The sequence below is a fragment of the Furipterus horrens genome, unplaced genomic scaffold (genome assembly GCF_987537825.1).
Source record: "Furipterus horrens unplaced genomic scaffold, mFurHor1.1.pri manual_scaffold_1, whole genome shotgun sequence".
Taxonomy (NCBI): Eukaryota; Metazoa; Chordata; class Mammalia; order Chiroptera; family Furipteridae; genus Furipterus; species Furipterus horrens.
This window is the reverse complement of record NW_028327171.1, coordinates 197,095,780-197,114,762: the sequence shown is the minus strand read 5'-3', so window position 1 is coordinate 197,114,762 and position 18,983 is coordinate 197,095,780. Positions and strand designations below refer to the sequence as shown.

Sequence of the window (18,983 nt, the reverse complement as noted above, 5' to 3'; positions counted from 1 at the left end):
TCTTTAGTTAGTCATACAACAATGATAAAGTAACAAATACAAACCTAAAATAAACGTTTGCCTGTGATGGCTTTTTCAGTAAGTGCATTATATATTATTTCTTCCATAAATTCAGATAGAACCAACTCAAAACAGGTGAATCTGATTGCTAGACTTTTCTACCACAACATGAAACCACTGTTACAGTAACAGCTGGGGCTGGTGTTCTTTCCAGCATCTGCTGCTCCTGACCTGTGTATACAACCTTGGGTGAACTATATTTACCAGCTTCCTCTCCCTTGGCCGCTTGCCCTTGATATGTACAATGGGAGTGATTCTCTGTTATTTACTCAGGGTTGTTGTAAGGTTTAAATGATTTAACTTGTACAAAGTAAGTCACACAGTAAATGTTGAGAAAATACTATTGGTATTGTTAGCCATAATAGTATGACAGACTTAGTTCAATCCTCATTTCAGAAAAAAACTATTTTCATTCATTTACTATTAAATCATTCAAAACATTAAGTGCTATTTTAATGATCTAACTCTATTAACTGTAGGATTCATGTGTACAAGGAGGGAGCCCCCTAAAAAAAATGAAATGATCTGCCTCAGAGTGGGTTCCTTGTAGCACAGGCTTCCTCACTAGGTGAGTGTTCTAGGAACCCATCTGTATCAGTGTACGAGCTGGCGTTGGTCTGAGAACTATGTTTGGCTTCAGTGGATTTTTTTTTGAAGACTCAACACAATTGTCCATTTCATGGTAGGTGATTTACAAGTGTACCTGCCCACACCAAGCTGAGTGTTCAGCAGTTTTTGACCAAAAAACAGCAAGACCTCATGCCCTGGCCCTCCCTATTCACCCGATCTCGCCCCAAGCAACTTTTTTTGTTTCCCCAGATGAAAAAAGTCCATAAAGAAAAAAGTTTTGAGGATGTGAAAGAGGTGAAACAAAAACCAGCAGAAGCACTAAAAGGCCTCAAAATTGACATGCTCAAAAACTGTTTTGAGCAGTGGAAAAAATTTCCCAATAGGTGTACCGCATCAAATGGGGAGTACTTTAAAGGTGATTGAAGTTTAAACATGTAAGAATAAATACACAATTTTTATAAGTAAAAACTTAATATTTATTTAATATAGATTTTTAAAAAAGATTGTTAACAGTTATTTTTCAAAATTGTGGGCAATTTTTCATATAGAGAGGATGAAACTTACCTATTCAAGGAAGTAGTAAAATGGAAATTTTGTTATGTTGTGTTCTCAAAGGGTTAATAATAGGTTCTGGCTTCTTCCTGTAAAAAAAACAATAGGAAATCAATAACTTACTCTCTGATCCATGTACATTAATTATATCATGTAAATAAATACCAAATTCAACCCGTGTCTTTCTCTTTTCATATTGGATAACTGTGAGTCCATGAGATAAATGTCATGGTGGTTCTTTATAGCCATAACACTGAGTGTTTACAATCTGCGAGGCACTCTTTCAGGTACTTGGAATAGAGCGATAAAAATGCTAATTGTTGCATACTTTTTCTCACTTTTCAGCTTCACTCCAGTGAAGTCATAAGTATTATAACCAAGAAAAATTAAAATTTTAAATTGCTTAAATTGTTTTCAGCTAATAAGTAGCAGGAATTTGTATTCTCTCCCAAGAGAATATATTCTTCCTGGTAAATTGTTAATTATACCCAGTAAACTTTAAATGACTGGGCTGCTAGCCCAGTGTGTACTGACTCTCCCTAGCACAGAATGGAGAGGTCTTTTTTTTTTAATGAATTAAATTTTCTCTATAGGTACGAAACTTATTTTGACATTCAGAATCCTAAAAATCATTCTGAATTAGTACTTCTGCTTAGAAATTCCACTAGACCAATACAGAACACATCTTATTAATATGGTACCTAGAAAAACACACAATTACTGGGAGGCACTGGGCTTTTTTTGTACTTCATAAGCCATTCAGGTGTTATCATCTTAATCTACACAGGACAAACCATACATAATTGTCCTAAATGCAAGGGGCACAATTGAGACCTGTTTTGAAGTCCTGCTGTCTAATAGTAGGTCTCTAAATCTACATATCCCCTTGTGTTTTCACCAGGGCTTGTGCAATTTCAGCCCATGTAGGGCAGACACCATCATATCCTCTAGGAAGATGTTACTTTACAAGAAGGAGCCCTACGACTCAAAATGTGACTGATAGCTATTAATTCTTCTTCAAGACCCAGGAGGAAATGTTAACTTGGTAAGGCAATAGCAGGTTACTCAGTTCTCCTCCATGACTTTTCCAAGAACAATGTGTGTATGGATATGAGCAGACAAGGGTCTGATTCAAAAATAACAAACATTGACTGCCTCAGGTCCTCTATTAAGTCCTTTTACATGTAATTAGCTTATTTAATCTCTAAGCAGTCACACACGATGTGCAGCAGAGAATAAGTCTGTTAATACATATTAAAGGTAGAAAGGCTTAACATTTTTGAAAAATAAAAATATTCTGTAAGGCAAGAAGAAACACAGTAAAATTCTCCATTCCCTAAAATAGTTTGATAGCTATTTTAGAAAAACTACTTGGCCCTCTGAACACAGGTTTTTTGTTCATTTGTTTTGTTTTTCCCACTTAGTCCAGCTCAGTGGTCCTCGAATTTGGAATATATTTATAAATGACATTATAAATTTATCAATTTACATGACATATTTACATGATATTATTATACATAACAAGAATACTTAAAAATTTTTAAGAATAGTTTTTATTAAAAGCAAATTAAACCTTATAGGTTGATTTTAAAACAAATAAAATGGTGGACCTTGGTTCTAATAAAAAGAGTCTTTGGGTACTTAACCAACGAGTACTGAATAAAATATCATGCTTTATATCCTCTTTAAATTCTTTGTTTTTCTTAAATACCTTAATATGTATATTTTTGCACTTCATTTTCATGGTTTTATAGCATACATGTGTTTAAGTGTGCAAGTACAGATTACATATGTATGCATGTATCATTTACCCTAGTAAAAATAAGAAAAAAGAAAGGAATTCTATATAACAGAAGTCAGCAAACAGTGGACCATACACCAGCTCCATCTTCCCGCTGTCTGTTTTTCTAAACACAGTTTGTCAGCACGCAAACCATGTCCGTCCACTTCATGTTGCCTGTGGCTGCATTCTAGATACACTGCCAGAGTGAGGAGCGGTGACAGGGACTGTATGGCCCTTTATGTTCATGCGTGACGCAGAATATTTACTCTCTGGCCCTCTACAAAACATTCACTGATACCTATTAACAAAGAACATGTCCCTCATTTGAGTAAAATTAAAAACAATATTTAAAGGTAATATCCTATTGTTTACATTCTTTCCAAAATTAACTTTATAATTATATATGAATGAAAGTAAAATTTCGGCCTTAAACACGTAAAGGCTAATTTCATTCCCACAGAATTTAAAAATTATTGGGCAAAGAATGAAATGAAAATAGAGAGTACCAATCAGTCATAAAAATAATGACCTATTTACCCATCATCCTGACTCTGTCAGATAAACTAAACACTGAGATGCTTGAAGTTGCTGGAATCCTGAACAGCTGAAGGCCACCCTTCACCTCATGGGCTAGCATCAGCCTCCTCGATGAGCTCTCAAATAAACGACCGCATTGTTCTTTACCTCCTCTATCAATCTGCTCTAAGAGATTTTGAACAGTTTGTGTGATTCAGTGCACTTGTCCAGGATAACAAGATTTCAGCTACTGAGAAATGAAATGCCAGTACTCACGGGAAACTACCCACCATCCAAGCAGTCTTTAAATAGAACAGTGGCCAACATAAAATAATGTAGTGTAATGTGCTACTGTACCACTTCTAGTCCCTAATAGGTTTAGACAAATTTCATTATCACTACTTATTTGTTAGTAGCTGAAAGGCACAGTGAGCCAAAAATACTGATAGTTGAACAGAGAGATATTCCCTTCTTGGAGTTTCTTTGTAGGAGAATGTTATGTTTCCTGCCAAAGAAACATACTTCAAACTATACAGTTGAAAGAATAAAGGACAGTTAACAAACTCCATATTCAAAACATAGGATCTCAAGTTGACCAAAGAGAATCTAGTAAACAGTAAGAGTGTTCCCTTTCATCCTCAGAACAGCTATTTCAGGCTATTACAGAGGACTAGCAGATTGGGTTAAGCCGATTTAGTAAAAATAATCCAGTCTTGTTCGAAGCATCTCAACATAGTTCAAGGCTGTAAAAAGGGATGCAAATAGGTGAAGGATAAAGGACTGAATTAATCAGAAAATTCAGGTTTAAGTCTCAGAGTCTTTAAGGTTTATGTCTTGTTCATACAAATCCTGATAGGAGTAGGGTCATTTTCCAGCCCACCTTTCTTTCCCCCATGCAGTCGCCCAGCAATCAGGGTATTTTTTTTCTTGTGGCTCAGCTCAGGGCCTCCAGGATTACTGCAGGAAGGAAGACACCCAGAGGGTTGTGTGTAAGCTGTCTAAGTATACACATCACCACCTCCCATAGCTGCCTGCACTGAACCAACCACATGGCTCTGCTTAAAGGCAAAGGATGGAGAAAGATGTAGAATAAATGGAGATTTGTTCAGCAATAAAAATCTCTATTGCGAGAGTGAAAGAGGCACGCGATGTCCAGTGGCTACTTTAGGGTCATATTTAGGTTCATTACTTTTTGAAGAGTGAAAAGAAATAATGCTCAGAAACATCAGCTAAAAACTTTTTATGTATGTATGTATGTATTATTTTTAGAGAGAGGGGAAGAAAGGGAGAAAGAGAGAGAGAGAAACATCGATGTGCAAGAGAAACATTGATCATTTGCCTCTTGTATGTGCCCCAACTGGGCACCAGGCCTGTAACTCCCGTATGTGCCCTGACCAGGAATGGAACCAGGGAACTTTCGCTTTGTAGGATGATGCACAACCAACTGAGCACACCACTCAGGGCTAAAAACTTACTTTGCTAAATTGTTAATACATAATGACTCTGAAGATATATAAGTATAAATAAATATTTTATTTTACAAATGAATTGGCACTGCAATATAAAGAACTTTGCACAGAAAGGGGCTACCTGCATCAGTGTTATTTATATGTTACACTGCCGTTTTCTGCTCAGATTCAGAATATATATGAAGAAATAACACATCTTTGCTTGACAGATTTCCATCTGTTCATTGGTTTCTAACAAATTTTCATACAAACTCACCACTTTTAAAATGGGAGAATAAGTTAATGCAGATATGCAGGTTCATGTAGGGTGAGCAGAAGAACTAAGGACGGGCAGAATAAGGAAGTCACAAAACTTAATTTAAAAAACTGAATTTCTAGGCTAAGCCTTAAGGGCTTCTATACCATGACTGGACCCTACTTTTCCAACTTTGTCCCTGACCTCTACCACCACAAACTGTCCCATGTTTTTTGACAAGTTGTTTTGTAGCCCTATTGCCCGTTTCATTTCATCTTCATATTTATCTTCTCTCCTTCTGCAAAGTCCTCTTCTTTCCCTTTTTCTCCTCTTCCTCTTTCCCGTCTCCCCCTCCCCCCATCTTCCTCCTCCTGCTTTGTCAGCTTCTAGTTGAACTGAAGCTCTTTTCTCAATGACGTCTCACCAATTACCTCTAGAAATGTCTCTCTCTGTCCACTTGTGTATAACTTTTGTTTTTATCATGTATTTGGCATTCACATGAACTACCATGTGTTATTAATTAAGGTTCATTGAAATGGAAAGAAATACACACCCATGACCTTTTTTACTATTTTATTTCAATCCTAGAAGCCACTGGTGTCTATCAAATACATGAATCTTTTATATTCCATCGCACTTAGAATTCAAAATGAATACAAATGAAAGACAGAAAATATTAAGCCACATAAGAGTCTATAATGCACTTCCAATAAGCCTGCCATATTATCAAATTTTCTCTAGAAGTATGAGTAATTTATACTACCATCACTGTCTAATTCCCTGTACTAACATTAGTACTGTGTATTATTTGTTTCTTTAATGTCCGCCCCATCCCAGCTAATCTGTAAACTCTAGAAGGGCAAGGCCATTTTCTTTTGGGTTTACTGCTGCATTCCCTGTCTGATAGCACTTGTTCAATAACTATTCATCAAATGAATCAAAAATTGAGGTATGTACTACAGAACATGGAAAAGTGCGCTGATGCTTTAACTGTGTGTACATGAATTCCTTTGTTCCAAGCAATGAAATCATCTTAACTACCTGGCTTACTATTTCCCTGACTTGAAAGTTGGTGTGAGATTTCCCTTATAGAGGTCCTGCAAGAATAAACAAAATCATCTGTAGAAAAGCGCTCTGACAATTATGGAAAACTGTGATGTGTCAATACCAGTCTTCAAATAGTATTCTTGAACCACTTGGCACTACTCTATATCCCCATGAGGAGACTATGTATTATTGACTTGAGCAGAGTTCATGCCAATACATGGTTTCTTAGCTTCGATTCTTCTCTTTAGTTTTGTTTAGCAGCAAAATACCTTTTGTAAGTTCTCAGGACATAGAGTGTCTTTGAGAAGGATTGTGCCAGAAAAAGAGAGCATCTCATTCACTCAGAGCCCCAAGGATACCTGCTGGGAGCCATCTGTGAACCTGCAGTAGCACACAGAGATTTCACCTAGAAGGCATTAGGCTGAACCGGGGTGACGGAGCACCAGGCTCTCTTTGAGGTCAATGTGAGCACTCAAACTCCAGCTGTGGTCCAAGGAAGCAAGCAGCTGACTGATGCTGTTCTTCACCTGGGTTCCCACACTCCCTGAGGAATACATTCCTGCTTCCTGACTGCTGGATAATTGGAAAAGGCACGCATATAGAAAAGAGAACCCCACCGGGGAGAGGAAAGTACATGCTGTGTTGCAGTCATCTGACCGGAAAAATGAAATTCTAGCAAATCTACTTTTAGCCTGAAGAGCTAAAAGCTCTAGAAGCAGAGGGATTTTATCAACTCACTGGGGAGCAGTTTACAATTAAGGGTGAGCTCCAGCTGATTCAGGTCCTTCATCTTTAACTGGGTATTGTTGAAAAGACAACGTATGATAACTTAATTAGCACGGTGGGGACTAAGTTGGCACCTACCCCTCCTCCTGGTAATGCTAATTTGAAATATCTCTGCTCCTCCCCAAGTTATTTTCTTTACAGTGGCAGCCAACATTTTATTACTAAAGAAATTGCCGGTAATGACCCATTTTAAGAAGTGGAGGTTTCTTAGTTGAGTGAGAACATCACTAGCTGGCTGAGAGGATAGTCAAAGTAAAAGCTAGCCTTGAAATATATCTAAATCCACTATTTTAGCACTCCCAGGTGCTCTGGAAATTCCATAACAATATATATGCATGCATGATACAATAATTCTCCCTTCAGTGGCTTAGAAATATTAAGACACACAAGAATATATCATTAAGATTTCACCAAACAAAAAGGGAGGACTTGGCATAGACCTACTGGTAACAACAACAACAAAAAAAAATAGCCTGCCTCCATATAAACAGGAGGCAAAGGAGGAGGCAGCTGTCTGCTGGGGAGCTCTTTAAAATGTTTTTCCTCTCTTCTATTATTCTGTCGGTGGCCATGAAATTCCCCTCCTGTGTGCTCTTTCCAGAATGGTGCTTTATGATTATGCTTTATTTAATTGGCTTAGATTTAAGCAAACAGACCCCACTGGGATTCAGGGCAGTGGGAGTGGAGGAAGGAGGAGTGCAGGTACCAACACAGGCGGGGCACAGGGAGGGAGCCTGAAGCCAGCGGCCAGAGGACCCAGAGCGCTGCATGTTCTTCCACAGGCGTTTCTCTAAAGCTCCTAGTGGCCACTTAACATCTATAATCAAGCCGCATGTGTCTGATTTATATAAAAACACATGAAAATAAGATTAAAGTCTAACCTTAAAAAAAAAAAAAAAGCCCAGCAAGTAAGCCAAGGAGGTTGCAAACATTCCAGCTGCTCTAATTACTGTTGTGCCAAAGGCATGTAAGGGCTGCTGACGCCTTGCTTGGGCTCCTCCGGCCTCCCCTGGGCTCCCCTGGGACAATGTCAGCCACATTTGGTATTTGCAGACACAAAAGTTTGCTTCAGAGGTAAGGTTTGACCTTCATACTCAGAGAATGGTTTTTACAGCTACTCTGGGCCAATGAACAGTCAACAGTCTTTAAACAGAATTACTGCAACTTAAAAAATGTAAAATTTTTAAAAATTGTGACTCCCAGTAATTACATACAAAAAATTCCATTTGGGGTCTTAAAGTGATCTAATTTCACCTCTGGGGCTACGCTCCCTCACTCCCAGGATCGCCCCTGTCTGTCTGTCTGGGATCTCCCGGTGGCGAGGCCGACAGCCAGCTCCCCAGCTGTCCCCTGCTTCTAACGACTTGCATTATTTCACCTTTCGCGGGGTCTTCGACATCATGGTTTTAGAAGCACCTTCTCTGTGAGGGAGCACAGATCCTGCAGGTCAGTGGTTTTGCTTTGCTTTGCTTAATGAATGTATGATTTTAGTTCTCCGTCTCACATCTTTCCTATTGTTAAAGCAATGCCAAGTAGACTCAATCAGATAAAAGCAAACTCATGTAGCTAAAGAAAAAAAATAGTGAAAAAGAAGGGACTGGAAGCCATTTCTGACTTTTTCTTTGCCTCACGTCTCAGGGGCTCTATCTAGTTAGCACGAACCGCCTAAGCTCTCCCTCTGCATAGCAAGTCTGCTTCAGGCCCTTACACTACTCCTTTGGAAGTCCTCTGGTGACTGGGAGACTGGGTGGGGATGGGATGATGACACTCTGGTCTAACAGAAGTTCATCTTACCAATACCTCTGGAAACTGATTGGAAGCCATTCCAGTAAGGTATAGATTCATGAGATCCGGATATATCTTTAAAATAACACTAAAATTGGGAATATGGATTTCTACTAAACTGTTCATAGGAAAACACATATAACTCTGCTGCTAGACCAAAAGATAAGAACCTTTAACTGTCAGAAGACAGTTATAAGCTCCTGTGTCCTTAAATAAGACTCTCTGAAACTTGTTCTGATATGATGTTTTCCATGCCTTAAAGGAGCCCATGCACTATAATCACAAAAGACAGCTACCATTCATGTCTCACCATGTTCTCAAATACAGTATTGGCTCTGGGTAGCATCATCTAATCGTCTCTGAAGTTTCAGTGTAAGTATACATGTCAATTTAACAGTTCATTCATTTAACAAATTACTTGCTATAGTTGCCTGCTGAAAGCACAGTCCGTTTCCAATGGGGACCACAAGGAATAGCATTTATGCCATTAGATGGCAGCTGAAAAGCTCAGTCACAACAGACCCGGGGGAAATTTCTGGTTTCCAATTTCCCAGAGAATTTGTTTTGAGCATTAGACAAATGAGCAGTCATACCTCTTAAATAATTAATGAAATAGTTAAGATCCTTTTGCTCAAAAAGAAATAATCTGTTAAGATTGTTTAAAATAAATTATTGTTATTATAATTAAGCCTCCTTAATAGTTAAATTTCTTGATATGATGACTGCATAACAGAAATGCAAACATTTAAAACATACAACTAGAGTAATAACTATAAAATGAGTTTTATTGTCATTTGCAAAACTGCAAGAATTGTTTATATTTTACTGGCAAAAGGTTTAACCTGTTTTCAAGTAAAAACCTATAAAATAGAGATGGTTGCCAGGATGTTTTTTAATTGAGAAAGTTTATTCTTAGTGCCCAGTGACATATTGAATGAAATGAAGCATAATTCAAATGATAGAGCACACATACCCCCTCTCTCTGCTAGGCAAAATTCTTGTAAAAACTCGTGTTTTTAAAAAGTCCAATAGACCTGTCTTCCAGTCCCTTTACAGTTACTCAGAGCTTTTTTCTTTTTTGGTGGAAGAGGAGAGGAATAATGATACAGATTGGGAGATTTGGGGGTCATTTTTTGGTTGTCCTCTACATTCTTGACTTGTTAAATTGTTAACAACTGGAAGCAATTTTCTCAGTCACACCATTCCTGCCTGCAAAGTGTTACCTCCTGAAGCTTTTTAAAGAAAAGCGTCAGACAGTTGTGCTTAGCAAAAGAGGCTCATCTATTATCCTTTGCTCATGACCATGGATGCTGACTGACGCTGTTAGACTCATGTATAATGAATATTTGTTACAATGGGGAACCACGATAGTGGTTATTGTAAGAGGCTGCTGAACAAAGAGACAGAAAGATTTCGGAGCCAACCAGACCTCTGTGTAGCAAGTTATTTAATTTCATAGGGCCATAATTTCTTCAGCTATAAATTATGGATCATAATATTAACTTCCTTATAGAACAATTTTCCACTGAGCTAAACCACTTAGCTCAGTGGATTGAGCGTCGGCCTGCGAGCTAAGTGTCGCTGGTTCGATCTTCCAGTCAGGGCACATCAGAGAAGGAAAACTCTGACTCCAAAAAACCTCCGCTGCCTTGCGGCATACCTCTTCAGTGGAAGGGCTAAGGGAGTAAACCCCGACAGAAAATCCGGAGCCGGAGTCCCTAAGGCGGTTTGACGTTGTAGTCAACACCGGCAACTCCTGCGGCGCACCTGAACCCAAGCTGTATCGACTCCGTCTTTCCCTTGGACCCTTCAGCTGCGAAGAGAGGGGGGGTCTGCTGCATGGGCAACAGCAGACCCTCCATATTACCCTGCCCAGGCTCTGTAGCTTCAGTGTCATCGCAAGATGTCGATTCAACACGGGAGGAGACAGATACCGTGTCACTCCCGAGTCGGACTGCACAGCCATTCTCGGCGATGCAGATAGACTCTTGAGAAGCTACACCATCGTCTCTCGAGACGGACGGCTGCCGACGACGACGATAGAACAATTTTAAGGAACACGAATAGGTTAGACGAAGCTTCTTACCTGGGTCTGACAAACATTCAGTATTTGTTACATGGTACTAATATTATTATACAACTCTACAAATTGGGTATGGATGCTCTGTCAAAAATATTCAACAGAGAAAAATTGTTGTCATTTATTATGTTCTATAGCACTTTCCAGACATGGGCAGACATCATAATCATCTGGGATTTTGGTTAAAAATTCAGAGTCCTGGATTCCAATCCAGGGATTCTGATTGTAGAGGTCTGGAGTGGGTCTTGGAATCTACTTCTTCACAAGCACTCAATATGATCCCTAAGAGGGTGATCTGAGGATCATAGCTACAGAAATAACTGCACTGTAATATATAATTAATCCTATTGGTGTAATCGTGATTATTTTGACTGTCACTATATTATTTTTTACAAAACAAGAAAATTATTCTCAAGATACTTGCTAAGTGATAGCTGTTAGTTTAAATGTTGTTGTTTTAACTGCATAGGTTTAAACCTCCATAAGTGATACAGAATAAGCCCAAATATTTTTCCCAGTGAGTTATGGATTGTTTCTCTTCTCAGAAACCCTGGTTTTTAGCTGTGTGTGTGTATGCGTGTTAGACTCTTTATAAAACTTAATGCAAGTATGCTTTTGATTCATTCCCATGAAGCCTTGACCTTTATTTGTACAAAGCTGGATCCCACTCATATATTGCTTGGGCGCCAAAGAACCTCAAGTTAAAATCATTTGGGCTAAAGAATTGGGTATTCACCATTTGCAGTTTAGAGAACTATTTTTAACATGGTGATTGTGCAATGAAAAAAAGCCACCTTTACCTGTATTTATTTACTAGTTCTCAAATAGCTTTGATTGCTTCTTCTGTAGGAGGGCTGGAAAGACTAGTTCTTTACAAAATTGAATAGGAGAATTCTAATAAGGAGTTGTTTATTCTGTGAAAATAAGACAGGTTTCTACTTTAGAGAGCAAGGAATTCAGTAAAAGCAAACTTTAAATGCCACAGATTCTATCTACCACAAATTTTGGCAAAAAAGATATACATTTCCCTTCAAGTTGTACCTTATTTAATGTATCTAAGCCCTGAGAGAGAAATGTAAGGCAATGCACATTTTCTTTATGCTTATATTACCCCTGGGATTAAAATACTTAAAAAAATCCAATGTTCTAAAAAAAAGACAAAAACCATTTTCTTTTCCTGAAAGACTCCATCTTACCTGGCTTTATTTATCCCTCCAGCCTCATTCTATACCATGCTCCCCTTACCCTCCACTCTCCTGTTACGCTGGTCCCCTGGTAGTTAGCCCCCCCTTATATGATATGATCCTATAGCCACAGGGCCTTTGCATGTGCTTTTGATCCACCTGGGATACTCTTCTCCACCCCTTTTGCCTATGACTGACTTACTAGATCACAGTTAAATGTTCCTCCCTGACAAAATCAATTCCTGAATCTCTCCTTTATGACCTTTTCCATAGTTCTAATTTTGCCTTTATTTATGTGATTATCTGATTAAAAGCTTATTTCCCACTAGATTGTGAGCTTCATAAAAACAAGGACCATAATTGTTGCTACCAAGACCATTAGAACTCTGTGCTCTATGACTATTAATTAAACTATATAAAAGAATGAATGAATGTTTACATCATATTGTATCAACCATTCTTCTGCAATATCATAAGAAATTCGATAATTGTCTAGTTAAAATAAAGTTCTAGAAACACATTGTTGAGCTTCAGTTTCACATGCATATGAGGATGTTTGAGAAAAAAATCACTGCATTCCTCAACGGTTTTAAAAATCAGTGATTCAATAACCCAAATGTTTACCAACTAATAAAAAGATTAATAAAAAATGGCATATTTATTTGGTGAAATGTTTTTCAGTTATAAAAAGCAATAAAGTAATGATACTTGCTACAACATAGATGAACCCTGGAAATAATTATGCTGAGTGAAAGTAGCCTTTCACAAAAGGCCACATATTGTATTACTTCATTTATATGAACTCTACAGAAGAGGCAAATCCTTAGAGATAGAAACTAAGTTGGTTGCCTATAGTTCATATACTGTGAAAATGGGGAGTGACTGCTAATGGGTATGGGATTTCTTTTCGGGGTGGGTAGGTGATGAAAATATTCTGAAATTAGTTGAAATGGCTGCCTTTGTGAATATATTAAAAATCACTGAATTATTGCAATGATGTCGTAATTTGCGTCCTATTCTGTTCTCAGTGACAGCTGCCTGCTGTCAGTAAGCTGGTTCAGAAGGGTGACAAAAATTCTTGAAAAAAAAAAATCACTGAATTGTATCTGGCAAAGGGTGAATTTTGTATATGCATTCTATCTCAATATAGATGAAACTAAAAACAAAACAAAACAAAAAAACAAACAAAAGAAAACAATGACCTAGTGACTATGTCAACTAATTCATGGTGTTAATACTAAAATCTAAATTAATTTGATAAATATTAATTTTTTATAGAACTTTACATTTTCAAAAGGATTAAGGCTAAGCAGTGGGAAAACCTTCCTATAATGGACCAGAATAATTCAGAATATTTACTCTGAATATCTCTTTATTTGTTGCTATATATTAGACACTAAATTATACAGTCAGTTGTGGGTGGCAGAGTTAAGACTGAAATCAAGTATTCAATATTATTTCTACTGCATCATTGCTGTGCAAAAGGGAAGTCATTCAACATAAAAGCTAAGGAGCAACCACTGAATTTTTAAATAAGATTAGCACAGATCTCTCAAGAAACATTTTCAGCCAGTGGTAGGGTAAAAAAGAAATCTAGTAAAATGCTAAGAAGAAAATGGGACAGGTAAAAAATGGAGCAACGAGTGGAGTGTATATGTTAGGCAGATTGCAAAGGGAATAAAAAGGTGACAGCTAGAAATAAAAACAGGCTTACGCAGTTAAATAGAAGGGCACCAGAATGATCAGGATCCAGCGGTGGAGCTCGCCCTCTGCATACGGCAGCTGCATGGTATTACACTGAAGACTTGGAAGGGGGGGAATAATTTATCATTTCTAAATATGTTTGGTATGGATTGACTCTGGGATCAAATTTTGTATTATCTCTTCTCTAATTCATCTTAGTCAATAAAACAGTTGTTTCTCCCTGTATGTATCTCTTAAGAACCTGGAAAAAAGGCATTAAATATTCAGAACATCCCTCAACTTTTGAAAATGTTTTAAATGTCAAATTGTATCCAATATTTATATAGTTTCTAACTATTTGAAAGTAGAATGCCACCTACTTAGAAATGCACCTTGGATATGCATAGTGTAACATAGGGAATGTTGGTGAGAGGATGAGTTTTGCGATTATTATTTTATTATATTACCTGGCAGATACTATTAGTTTTTCTGATCATTAAAAATAAAAATAAAACTTCAAAATATTTAAGGTTAATAAATATTTCTGCTAGAGTTCAATATGAATACAACAATAAATGATATATTAATATCCTAATGCTGTAAGTTTACTGTTGTGTCCTCTTAAAATAAAATATCAGTCCTTCTTTACCATGCTAACTTGAGTGAACATTTGGCTTTTTGATGTTATTATTTCTCCTTTAAAAGGCAATTTAATTATGCAGTTACTCAGCTTCAAAAAAGATAGCCTCATAAATGCAAAAGCAAATGACTCATAGACATGATCTCAACTATCAAATGTCATAATTATTAAATCAAAGTGATGTCATCAAACCAAAGGAAGTGATTTGTACAGATTTTCCTGAAGCTTCTCCAGATATGCCCAACTTAATAGACAGATGCTAATTAACAAGTGTCTGATTAGATTGGGTTCACAAAGTGAATCTACTATATTTTTTAACATCTGTTTCCTTATTTTTTCTTCACATATTAGTGCCAAGAGGAACATCCTGCCCTTTCACCGTGTCTGAAAACTAAATCGGTAACAATTCATTTCTTTTATAGTTTTTTCCATGGACATGTATTTTGAAAGTCTTCAAGCCATTTTCTGAAAGAGCCACAAATCAAAACCACTGAACAACTTATTATTAATAATTTTCTGTGGTGCTGTCAAGCAAATGGATGCTCCCTAAAAGAGAAGGCTTGATATATGATTTTGAGTGAGAAGAGTATTTTATAAATTTGGAAAATTTCTTTTTATAAAATGTGTCCACTTGGACACCCATCCATTCCCTGGTTAACATTAGCTTCTGTCCCCTCTCAAAAAATCAAGGTCTTTGCTCGTTAGTTAATTCCCAAATGACTGTCTAAACATGTTAATATCTGGCAACACAACACATATATGATACCATTTAACTGCAAATTGAAATAATAAGTCTTGCAAAAGATGCAGGTTCTTTTTGAAAGAGCATGAAATCAATGTTGGAGAATGCTCACGTAACAGAAAAATGAAGATCTGGTATGGTTAGACCAGTTACCTATAGAGCAGGGAAAATCCATAAGGATGAGGATATAATAGTCACTTTATTCATATGGTACAATGTTATAAAGGAATTGGAAATATAGATTAAGCCCTTGAATTTTTACAAAAACAGCCTTTTTAAGGAGCATGTTGAAGAAGTCAAATGTGGCATAAAGGATGTAGAACAGTTCTCTACAAAATTTGTGGGTAACTTATTCTCAAAAAAAACAAAGGACACTTGATTCATTCCTTTTTCTTAGAATTGGCATATAGTTGCAACTATAATGTAAATATTTCTATGATGTGCATCTATTATAAAATTATTTTATAACATTTAATTTTTTCAAACTAAAGATTGCTTCACACTTTTCACTCCACTTTTAATGAAATTTTATCTGTATTTGCAGAAGAGTCACTTTAAATGTTTCCTTCTATGAGACCAATTATTGTCAGATGACGTCTTCTTGTACATGTTTAATGAAAAAGATCTAATTTTAAATGAATCTATTTCCATGTGCTGCCTAAAAGTAATACAAACTAAGATACTAAATTGAGTCTCATCAAAATATTTTGTGGGAAGACTACTAATGAATAACAGCTAGAAGAAACTGCATTTTTAAAAGTGTTTTCTTAGAATAGTCCAATTACTGCTATCCATAGATTTTCCTCTCAGAGAGTATTCATTCACTTCTGCATTCATTGAGAGAGAGAGAGAGAGAGAGAGAGAAAGATACACAATTAGTGGGAAATTCTTGACTAAGTTTAAAATCCCGATCTCTCTGATTATATAGAATATGCCATAAGCATATCATCTCACTCAGCTCCTGATGTTTTTAGGACTTCTGTGGGGAAGCCGTTAGATGTAGGGGTTTATTTCAGTCTGCGGAAGCATTCTGTTTGGGGATTTGCTGACACCAACACTTTGTCTTTCCTGTCCCCTTACACAACATGCCCGGAAAACTAGAATTCTTAGTTTTTATTTTTTACAGCAGGATAATTATTTGTTACTTTCGCTTAAGTAATAAAAGAGCCTACCAGTGTCCTTCCAACAAACAAGGCGCATGTGAACAGGGTTACAGGCCTGCCTGTCCGCACGATATGGAAACATCGCAACTGTTCTGCATGAAACAGGCTGCCATTGCAAGTACTCCAATGACATACCCAAGACAAGTTTATGAAAATCCTTTACAAAAAGCTGCCAACACGAAGCCAGAGAGTCAGTCACATGCAGGAAGATCTCCCCTCTCTTAGTTCCAATTCTGTCTCGTTAAAATGAATATTGGTTAAGTTTCTTAAGGCCAGGAGCCAAAACCTCTTTGCTACCGTTTATGGTTATGTAGATACAGCACTGAACTCCCTGGGTGACAGTCATTTTTGTTAACTCAAGGACCAAACTACCAAATTAGCTCATCTGGATTAGGGCCGATTAAGACAGGGATTTGTATAGCGTTCTTGGTGCAAGGACACAGGGCACAGACAACGAATACCTCAGTGTCTGCTAGGAATACTCAAGGGAACCTATGATAAAAGAAATTGCAATTATGCTAAAAGTCTGTTTGTCTTGCTTGCTCTCTACCCTAAGCTACAGCCTCCTTCTGGTGCCTCTCCTTCACGCTGGACAGAGCAGGAAACCACAGAGGTAAATCAGCGCAAACTGGTGAATGCACAGGATTTGTAAAACAAAATCTTCCAGCAGACCACGTGACCTGCCACAGCTCAGCAAAGCAAAACCCTTAGTTCACAGGAATGTGTAACACGTCCCCCCGGGGCAATTACACATTCCTCTGATCAGAAAAGCAGGACATCTGTGGCTTTACCTTGGCACTATACAAACTTTATTAAATCTGTGTTTTTGCCCCTTGAGTCCACACAACTCTTTGATGGTTAGATAACTTTGAAACTAATAATGGTAAGTGTGGGTCGTTCCACTGATGGAAACATCAGGACAGTTAACTAAAATAAAGGGTTCTCTTACAGCATGATAGTTATTCCAAAGATTGAGATTCTGTCATAGACATGTAAAACTGGCTATTCTAGTATGTGGCCAAAAATGGAGGCTACAAAGAGATAAGAAGAGATTAAATAGGGATTGAAGTGGGAGTAACTCTTCTTCCCACTTATTTATTAAAACTGAGCCAAAGGAGCTGCCTGCCAAAGCAGAATAGCTTTGAAAATGCACCCTTCAATGTTTACTCTGTGCCTTTCCTCTGCTGCATATAAAAGCTTCACAGAACATCACTAGAGAGGATATTGTTCCTGTGCATCCTGCCCCTTGCTTGTGCTAAGGCCAGCTTTCAAGTTTCTATATCCAATGAGAAAATAACTACGAAGACACACTGTGGGTGCTAAAGCTCTCCCTGTTGATGATCAATTAGTGAAAAGGTCTTCGTAAGCATTCATCATGGGCAACATGCTAGGTTAAAAAAAAAATGGCCACGCTATATTCCAATTTCCACACTGTATTTTAGCCTTAAATAAACCAAGGGGTTTATTTTTCCCCAAAACTTCTAGGCTTCAAGTCTGTTTGAACAGAGAATTCTATTCAACCAACCGTTTTGTCCCCAAGCTTGAAGGCAGCTTGTCTCTGGAGTTAAATGAGAAAATGGCTATCCATAGCTAGTGATCAGCTTTCTTAAGGATGTCTTATCTTTCTTTGATTTTAAGGTTAATCAGTTTCTGTCATAAATAGGTTCAGTTCAAGCTCCTGATTTTTGAACTTGAGATGTCTGCATAAATCATTAACCTCCCTCTTAGGGTTCCCAGAGAGACGTGGTCACCAGAGTATTTCTCACCAGCTGCTTCCTATTTCCAGAAAACGGGGCAAATTATGAGCCATTTTAAGGTTTGGTAGTAAATTTCCAAAGTGTAATATTTACTTTAGAGAAGTGGCATCAAGCCCCATTCTTCATGCTTACAAAAAAATCCCACTGGAGACTGAGTCCGGTTTTTTGGCTTGCTCAGAATCCACTACGGTTCTTCCAAGAACCTAAGTCTTCTTGGTCTTCTTCATGAATTATTGGGAGAGCTGCTTCCTGTTCTATGAGTTCATTAAAAAAGATTCCCCGTGTGAGTACGTACTTTTATTGGTACTGGGTATTAATTATTAATACCAGTAGTAGAAGTTTAGGGTTTATTTCTGTATTCATCTCTAATTTATACTGTCTCTTCAAAGTGCTGGGATTCTGATCCAGGGGGTTTACAAAAGGTTCCATCCTTCTGACAACTAAGGGAAGTCAAGATGGCTCCGGGCCTGGCTGAAGGAGCGCATGTGAAATAAAGAGCTAACAGTGTTCAGCAGCATTTAATTTATCACTGAACAGGCAGCCCACTGCCCCTTTGCATTCTTTGATAATTCTATCTAAAAGTACCTGAAGAAAAAAATTTCCTAGTGGTTTTTTAGATTTGTTTTAAGTCAATGATATCTTAACCTCAATTGTCAATGAAATCTGGCAGCTTTTATTTTTTTAACTGAGAGTTGATTTGTTTCATTTGGGGAGAATATAAAAAGAAGATAAATACCTGATACCTGTTTGAGAAGGTAATGCATATCGATCAATCTTCTTTTCATACTAGATAAAATTCAAAAGATGAATAAATAGTTTAGAAAAGCCAGACTTTCAAATGCTTGAGCCAGATGTTTGGGAGAGTTTTCACGCAAAGCGTTTGTGAAAAGAGTGATTTATGATGCTGAACCTTAAATCTTGGATGAGTTTA

General features: G+C 37.4%; 1 long non-coding RNA gene and 1 other non-coding gene across 3 annotated transcripts in view; one reads left to right on the top strand and one right to left on the bottom strand.

Annotated features, from left to right (window-relative positions):
• Positions 1-1,200: 1,200 nt before the first annotated feature.
• The window catches only part of LOC150022593 (uncharacterized), a 165,252-nt gene continuing 147,469 nt past the window's right edge, over positions 1,201-18,983 (bottom strand). For both annotated transcript variants that reach the window (XR_016509642.1, XR_016509640.1), the window contains exon 4: positions 1,201-1,271. This is a non-coding gene — a long non-coding RNA (uncharacterized LOC150022593). The remainder of the gene's footprint in view (positions 1,272-18,983) is intronic.
• Positions 13,057-13,152, top strand: LOC150022594 (small nucleolar RNA SNORD16). Its single transcript, XR_016513617.1, has one exon. It is a non-coding gene; the product is annotated as a small nucleolar RNA SNORD16 (small nucleolar RNA).